Source organism: Ailuropoda melanoleuca, chromosome 3, assembly GCF_002007445.2.
Source record: "Ailuropoda melanoleuca isolate Jingjing chromosome 3, ASM200744v2, whole genome shotgun sequence".
Lineage (NCBI taxonomy): Eukaryota > Metazoa > Chordata > Mammalia > Carnivora > Ursidae > Ailuropoda > Ailuropoda melanoleuca.
Genome location: NC_048220.1, coordinates 2606255 through 2615105, shown reverse-complemented (window position 1 = coordinate 2615105; position 8851 = coordinate 2606255).

Sequence of the window (8851 nt, the reverse complement as noted above, 5' to 3'; positions counted from 1 at the left end):
CTGATTGCTGTTGCAAGGACTTCTAGTACTATGTTGAATAATAGTGGCGAGAGTGGGCATCCTTGTCGTGTTCCTGATCTTAAGGGAAAGGCTTCCAGCTTTTCCCCATTGAGAATAATGCTTGCAGTAGGCTTTTCATAGATGGCTTTTATGAGATTGAGAAATGTACCCTCTATTCCTACACTCTGAAGGGTTTTAATCAGGAAAGGATGCTGTATTTTGTCAAATGCTTTTTCTGCATCAATTGAGAGGATCATATGGTTCTTGAGTCTTTTCTTGTTGATATGATGTATCACATTGATTGATTTGCGAGTGTTGAACCATGCTTGCATCCCAGGTATGAATCCCACTTGGTCATGATGGATAATCCTTTTAATGTACTGTTGGATTCTAATAGCAAGGATCTTGTTGAGGATTCTGGCACCCATATTCATTAGGATATCAGTCTGTAATTCTCCTATTGATGGGGTCTTTGCCTGGTTTGGGGACCAAGGTAATGTTGGCCTCATAGAATGAGTTTGGTAGCTTTCCTTCTGTTTCTATGTTTTGAAATAGCTTTAGGAGAATAGGTATTATTTCTTCTTTGAATGTTTGGTAGAATTCCCCAGGAAAACCGTCTGGGCCTGGAGTTTTATTATTTGGAAGGTTGTTTATCACTGACTCAATTTCTTCATAGTTAATTGGCCTATTTAAGAAATCTATTTCTTCCTGTTTCAGTCTTGGTAGTTTATAGGTTTCCAGGAAGGCCTCCATCTCTTCCAGATTGTTTAGTTTTTTGGCATATAGCTGTTGATAAAAGTTTCTAATAATCCTTGCAATTTCAATGGTGNAGGAAAATTGTCTGGGCCTGGAGCTTTGTTATTTGGAAGGTTGTTTATCACTGACTCAATCTCTTCATAATTGATTGGCCTGTTAAGAAATCAATTTCTTCCTGTTTCAGTCTTGGTAGTTTATAGGTTTCCAGGAAGGCTTCCATCTCTTCCAGATTGTTTAGTTTTTTGGCATATAGCTGTTGATAAAAGTTTCTAATAATCCTTCCAGTTTCATTGGTGTTCGTCGTGACCTCTCCTTTTTCATTCATACTTTTATTAATTTCGGTCCTTTCTCTTTTCTTTTGGATAAGTCTTGCCAGTGGTCTGCCAATTTTATTGATTCTATCAAAGAACCAGCTTCTAGTCCTGTTGATCTGCTCTACTGTAGTTCTCGTTTCTAATTCATCAGTTTCTGCTCTAATCTTGGCCAACTGCTTCCTCGTGAGTGGATTAGGCCTGTCCCTCTGTTGCTGTTCCAGCTTCTTGAGGTGAGAATATAAAAACTGCATTTTAGATTTTTCTATTCTTTTGAGTGAGGCTTGGATCGCTATGTATTTACCCCTTAGGACTGCCTTTGCAGTATCCTATAGGTTTTGGACCATTGTGTTTTCATTCTCATTGGTCTCCATAAATTGTTTAATTTGTTTTTTGATTTCCTGGTTTATCGAGTCATTCTTGAGCAGGATGGTTCTTAGCCTCCAAGTGTTTGAGTTTCTTCCAGGTTTTTCCTTGTGGTTGAGTTCCAATTTCAGAGCGTTGTGGTCTGAGAATATGCAGGGGATAATTTCAATCTTTTGGTATTGGCTGAGACCTGTTTTGTGTCCCAGAGCATGATCTATTCTTGAGAATGTTCCATGGGCATTTGAATANTGGGATAATTTCAATCTTTTTGTATCAGTTGAGGCCTGTTTCATGTCCCAGAACATGGTCTATTCTTGAAGAATGTTCCATGGGCATTAGAGTAGAATGAGTATTCTTTGGTTCTGGGGTGTAGTGTTCTATATATATCTTGAGGTCCAACTCGTCGAGTATGGCATTCAAAGCCTTTGATTCTTTGCTTAGTTTTTGCCAGGGTGTTCTGTCTATTTCTGATAGTGGGGTGTTGAGGTCCCCTACTATTACTGTGTTCTTATCTATATGTCTCTTTATTTTGGTTAAGAGTTGGCTTGTGTATCTTGCTGCTCCCCTGTTGGGGGCATATATATTAATAATTGTCATATCCACTTGTTGAATACTTCCTTTAAGAATAATATAGTGCCCTTCTGTATCTCTCTCTATGGCCTCTAGTTTAAAATCCAGTCTATCTGATATGAGAATTGCTACTCCAGCTTTCTTTTGNTTGGGGTCTTGAGGTCCCCCACTATTAATGTTTTTTTATGTATATGCCTCTTTTTTCTGGTTAAGAGTTGGCTTGTGTATCTTGCTGCTCCCCTGTTGGGGGCATGTATATTTATAATTGTCATATCCACTTGTTGNATAATATAGTGCCCTTCTGTATCTCTCTCTATGGCCTATAGTTTAAAATCCAATCTATCTGTTATGAAAATTGCTACCCCAGCTTTCTTTTGAGGTCCATTTGCATGAAAGATGGTACTCCATCCCTTTACTGTCAGTCTGAATGCATCTTTGGGTTCAAAATGAGTCTCTTGTAGACAGCAAATGGATGGGTCATTTCTTTTTATCCAGTCTGCAACCCTGTGGTTTTTTATGGGAGCATTCAAGCCATTAACATTAAGACTGAATACTGAGATATGATTTTAATGATGCCATGTTGCCAGTAAAGTCTTTGTTTGTATTGGTTGTGACTTTCTGCTCTGTGTCACTCTTGGGGCCTTTTTACCTTTATAGAACCCCTCTTAATATCTCCTGTAGGGCTGGTTTCATGGTTATGAAATTGGTTAAAGATTGGCTATTCTGGAAGGTTTTTATTTCTCCATCAATTCTGAATGACAACCTTGATGGATAAAGGATACTTGGCTACATGTTTTTCTCTGAAAGAGCTTTAAAAATGCCCCCACCCCAAACCTTTCTCTCATTCCAGGTCTGTGTAGACAGGTCTGACATAATTCTGATACCATTGCCGTGGTACGTGAGAAATTGCTTTGCCCTGGCTGCTTTCAATACTCTATCCTTGGATCTAATATTTGTGAATTGCTCTATGACGTGACGTGGTGTAGGTTTGTCGTGGTTGAGCTTGGGAGGGGTCCTCTCTGCCTCTTCGACATGAATGTTTGTTTCCCTCACTTGAATAGGGAAGTTTTCCACTACAAATAGTTCAAATATCTCTTCTAGACTTCTGTTTTTCTCCACCCCCTCAGGGATGCCAATGATTCTGTCATCGGATCATTTCATTGTGTCAGTAATCTCCCGTAACCTACATCCATGTGCATGGATTTTTTTATGTCCAGCTTCTATTTTTGTTTTTTCTTCTACTAACCCATCCTCTAATTCGCTAATACTTTCCTCTGCCTCATTTACCCTGGCTGTCAGAGTCTCTAGTTTTGACTCCATTTGGCTCATAGAATTTTTAATTTCTGCCAAATTCACTCTCATTTCTGCCCTTCGAGATTCTATATTCTCATTGACATTTTCATTAATACTTTTCTCAAGTCTACACATCATCTTGACCATTGTTACTCTGAATTCCATCTGATAATTTGGTTACATCCATAGCCATTAGTTCTTTGGCAAAGGTCACAGACTCATTGTCTTTTCTTTGCTGGGGGGGACCCCTCCTTCTTGTCATTCTAATGAGGAGAGGTTGCAGGGTTGTCCAGTGTCCAAATTATTGACCGGGTCCCAGTCTGTGCACCCTTGTTTAATGGGGATCTTAGGGATGTGGGCTTCTTCTTTAAAGATTTATTTATTTATGTGGCAGAGAGACAACCAGCAAGAGAGGGATCACAATCAGGGGAGTGGGAGAGGAAGAGACAGGCTCCCAGCAGAGGAGCCCAATGGGGGACTCCTTTCCGGAACTCTGGGATCACGCCCTGAGCAGAAGACAGGCGCTTAATGACTGCGCTACCCAGGTGCCCCGGGATGTGGGCTTCTTGATTTTTCAGCCTGGCTTCTGGGGGAGGGGCCTGCCGTGCCAATAGTCAGGCAACCCTGTTTGGGTAGAGTCTCCACATCCCCTTTGAGGGGGATGGGGATGGGCACACTGTGAGCCCGTATTTCCAGGCTTTTGTTCTCTGGCGGCTTTCCCTGGCATTTTGCTGTGCCTCCTCTGAGAGTCAGAGCAGCAGCAGCCGAATCTCAGCCTCTGTCTCAAAACAAAGGGATCATGGACTGTTCTCCACTGATGTTCAGCCACTTTAACTCTGTTTCTGTTGGTGCTGCTCAACCCTGCAGTGTCCCGGGATGTGCGCCCCACACCGGGCATCCCAGCCCTCACTTCCAGGGCCGGCACATCTCTGTTCCTTGTGTTTCTAATGCCACCAGCTGCCAGCCACCCCTGCATGCTCCCGCAGCTCCCGGTCTCAGTCTGGATCCAGTGAGCACACCGGAGTTCCGTGAGATGCCTGGTGGCACGCGCTCCCGGCTCACGGTCTCAGTCTGCTGTCTCGTGGGTGCTGTCCTCGAATCCGCCCACTCCCCCGTGTAGGTGGCTACTGCTAACCAGTGCCTGAACGCGGGGTCTCCCTCCCCCTTCCGTTTATGTTCCGATATCTGTGCGCGGTTTCACAGCTCCCCGCTTTGTACCTCAATACTCAGTGGTGGTGATGTTCATTTTTAGAGATCCAGATGTATTTTTCTGTGTCTCAGGCTGATTCCATGGATGTTCAGGCTGCTCTGGTACCTATCCAGCTCGACTCAGGGGACTGGCTTAAAAAGTGGTCCCCTACTACTCCACCATCTTAACTCCTCAAGAGACTCATTTTAGACCTAAAGACGCCTCCAGATTGAAAGTGAGGGTGTGGAGAACCATTTAACACACTAATGGACATGAAAGGAAAGCTGGAGTAGAAATCTTTTTATCAGACAAATTAGATTTTAAGACAAAGGCTGCAATAAGAGATGAAGGACACTATATCATAATTAAAGTGTCTATCAAAAAAAATCTAACAATATGCCCTTATCATGGCTGCAAGCAATTATATAAACCAATTAATAAAAAAACTGAAGAAACATTGATAATAATACAAAGAGTAGGGGACTTTAGCACCACACTCACAGCAACATACAGATTATCTATGCAGAAGATCAACAAGAAAACAAGGGCTTTGAATGACATAGTGGACCAGATGGTCTTCACAGATATATTCAGAGCATTTCATTGTAAGGGAACAGAATACACATTCTTCTCAAATTCACATGGAGACTTCTCCAGAATACATCACATATTGGGTCACAAATCAGGTCTCACCTGGTACCAAAAGATTGAGATTATGTCTGCATATTTTTGAATCACAATGCTTTTAATCTTGAACTAAATCAAAAAAGAAAATTTGGAAGGAACACAAATACATGCAGATTAAAGAGATCTTACTAAGGAATAAATGCATCAACCAGCAAATTACAGATTAAAAAAATCAGGGAAGCAAATGAAAATGGAAAAACAATTGTTCAAAACCTTTGGAATGCAGCAAAGGCAGTCATAAGGGAGAAGTATATAGCCAAACATGCCTTTTTCAAGAAACAAGAAAAGTCTCAAATCCACAACTATTATTACACCTAAAGGAGCAAAAGAAAGAACAGCAAATAAAGGCTAAATGCAGCAGGAGAAGATAAATAAAGATTAAGGAAGAAATCAATGAAATAGAATCCAAAAGAACAGTAGGCCAATCAATGAAACTAGGAGTTGCTACTCTTAAAGAATTAATAAGATCAATATACCCCTAGCCAGACTTATCCAAAAGAAAAGAGAAAGGACCAAAATAAATAAAATCATAAATGAAAGAGGAGAGATCACATGAACAGTTAAAAAATACAAAGTATTATAACAACATATTATGAGCAACTCTATGGCAGCAAATTAAAGAATTTGGAAAAAATTGATGCATTCTTAGAAACTTATAAACTACCAAAACTGAAATACAAAGAAATAGAAAACTTGAACTGACCCACCACCAGCAACAATTGGAGTAGTAATCAAATATCTCCCAATACACAAGAGTCCAGGAACAGGTGGACTCTTGGCATAATTCTACCAAACATTTAGGAATTAACATCTATTCTTCTGAAACTGTATCAAAAAATAGAAATGGAAGGGAAACTCCAAACTCCTTCTATGAGTCAGCAAGAGAAATAGTCAACGAAACAAAAAGACAACCTACAGAGGAGAAAAATATTTGCAAACATATCATCATATAAAGGGCTAGTATCCAAAAACTAAAAGTAGTAGTAAGAATGGCTAAAATGAACAACTTAGGAAACAACAGATATTTGTGAGGTTGCGGAAATGGGGGCACCCACTTATGCTGTTGGTGGGAAAGCAAGATGGTACAGCCTTTCTGGAAAACAGTATGGAGGTTCCTCCAAAAGTTAAAAATAAAGCTACCATACAACCCTTCAATTGCCGAAGTAATTATTTAACCAAAGGATACAATGGGGGCCAAATGATCCAAAGGGCCACCTGCACGGCAATGATTTTAGCAACAATGTCCACAATACCTAAAATACGGAAAGAGCCCAGATGTCTATTCACAGATGTCTGGATGAAGACAAAGTGGTGTATACATACAATGAAATATTACTCAGCCATCAAAAAAACAAAATTTTACCATTTGCAATGATATGGATGGAACTAGAGGGTATGATGCTAAGTGAAATAAGTCAATCAGAGAAAGACAATTATCTTATGATTTGAATCATACATAGAATTTAAGAAACAAATCAGATCCTCATAAGGGAAGGGAGGGGTAAATTAAATAAGTCAAAAACAGAGAGGGTGACAAACCATAACAGACTTAACTGTAAGAAACAATCAGGGTTCTTGGAGGAGAGGTGGGTGGGGGGATGGGGTAGCTGGGTGATGGGCATAAGGAGGAAACATAATGTATACACTGGGTGTTAATGCAATTGATGAATCACTATACTGTATCTCTGAAACAAAAAATAAAAAAATAGTATGGAAATGATAAGAAGATTCCAATTAATGTTGTATTAGTAAAAATATGCCACAGAAATTTAAATACTCAATTAATGTGTTTAATGCAGATAATAAAATATTGACAAGGAAGATTGACTTCTAGCATGATTGAATACGGAGCTCTGTTTCCCAGTTCCCAGTGAAAGTAGTGAAAATCAATTCTTAAAAAAACCCCACAGGGATATCAAAGCTCTGGAAATGGCCCTAAGGCAGACCACCTGGAGAAATATCTATTCAAGAAAATGTATGAATATTAGGGAAAAAATTGAGAGTCTGTGGTATTTGAACCAAGATCATGTCCTTCTGCTCCTCCCACCTTTGTGAGTGGAGACAACATCCAGACTGCACAGCCAACAATGTAGGGCATACTTTCTCTCTAGATCCCAGTTAGTGGAGAAAAGGGGTGTGCTTTCTTTCATTCTGGTTTTTTTTAATAGACTTTTTTAAATAACACTTCATTTATTTATTTGACAGAAAGAGAGAGAAGGAGACTGCATACACAAGCATAGGAAGAAGCAGAGGGAGAGGGAGAAGCAGGCTGTCTGCGGGGCTGGAAGTCCAATGTGGGACTGGATCCCAGGACCCTGGGATCATGACCTGAGCCAAATGCAAATGCCACTCAGGTGCCCTGAGGAGGGTATACTTTCTAAGTAGAGGAGGACAAGATGTGGTGTGTCCAAACAAGGATGGTCCAACATACGAAAATTAGTTGATGTAATACATCAAGCCTATAGAATGAAGGACAAATACCACATTGTCACAGCAACTGACTTAGAAAAGGCATTTTTCAAAATGCATCCCCCTTTCATGAAAAAAACCCAAAACTCAATGAAGTACCTTTAGTAGGAAAGGCTCTGAACATAATAAAGGCCATAGATAATAAAGTTGTTAGCTAATGTTATGGCAGTATTGCAATGTATAAATATATCAAGTCAACATGTGCCAGATCTTCAACTTACATAAGATTATGTTTCAATTATAACTCAAATAAAATAAATGATAAATAAATAAGTAAAATAAAGGAAATCCCAGATCTATCATCATACAAAAAGGGAAAAACAAAAAATTTTTCTGTAAGATCATCAAGAAGACAAGAATACCTACTCCTGGGATGCCTGGCTGGCTCAGTTGGAAGAACATGTGACTCTTGATATTGGGGTAATGGGTTTCAGCTCCATTTGGGGTGTAGAGATTAATTAAATAAATAAACAACAGTAACAAAAAAGAATACTATGGCACCTGGGTGGCTCAGTTGGTTAAGCTTCTCACATAACCTCAGGACATGATCTCAGGGTCCTGGGATTGAGCCCTACATTGGGAGCTCTGCTCAGTGAGGAGTCTGCTTCTCACTATACCTCAGCCCATCTTCCAACTCCTGTTCTCTCTCTCAAATAAATAAATAAAATCTTTTTTGAAAAACAAGAATACTTACCACTGTTCATTCTATTCCATATAGAATTGGAAGTTCAAGCCAGAACAATTACCCAAGAAAAAGAAATAAAAGGCCTCCAAATTGGAAGGGAAGATGTAACATTATGTGTGTTTGTAGGTGACATGTTTTTATGGGTAGAAAATCCAATATATTCCATGAAAAAAAAATCTCTAAAATCTAATAAGTGAATTCAAGCAAATTACAGTGTGGAAAATCAACACATAAAAATCAGTTAGCATTTCTACATATTAAGAATTTAAAATTTGAAAGAGAATCAATGACAACTCTCTCATTGTCCAGAACATCAGAAAGAATAAAATTCTTTGGAATAAACCAAGAAGGTACAAGAATCACACACTGAAAACTACTAAACATTGCTGACAGACATCAAAGGAGACACAAATCAATAGAAATACATCCCATGTTTAGAGATTAGAAGACTTAATATTGTTAAAATGTCCATATTACTCAGTTATTTATAGAATCAATGGAATCCCTATCCTAATCCCAATGGCA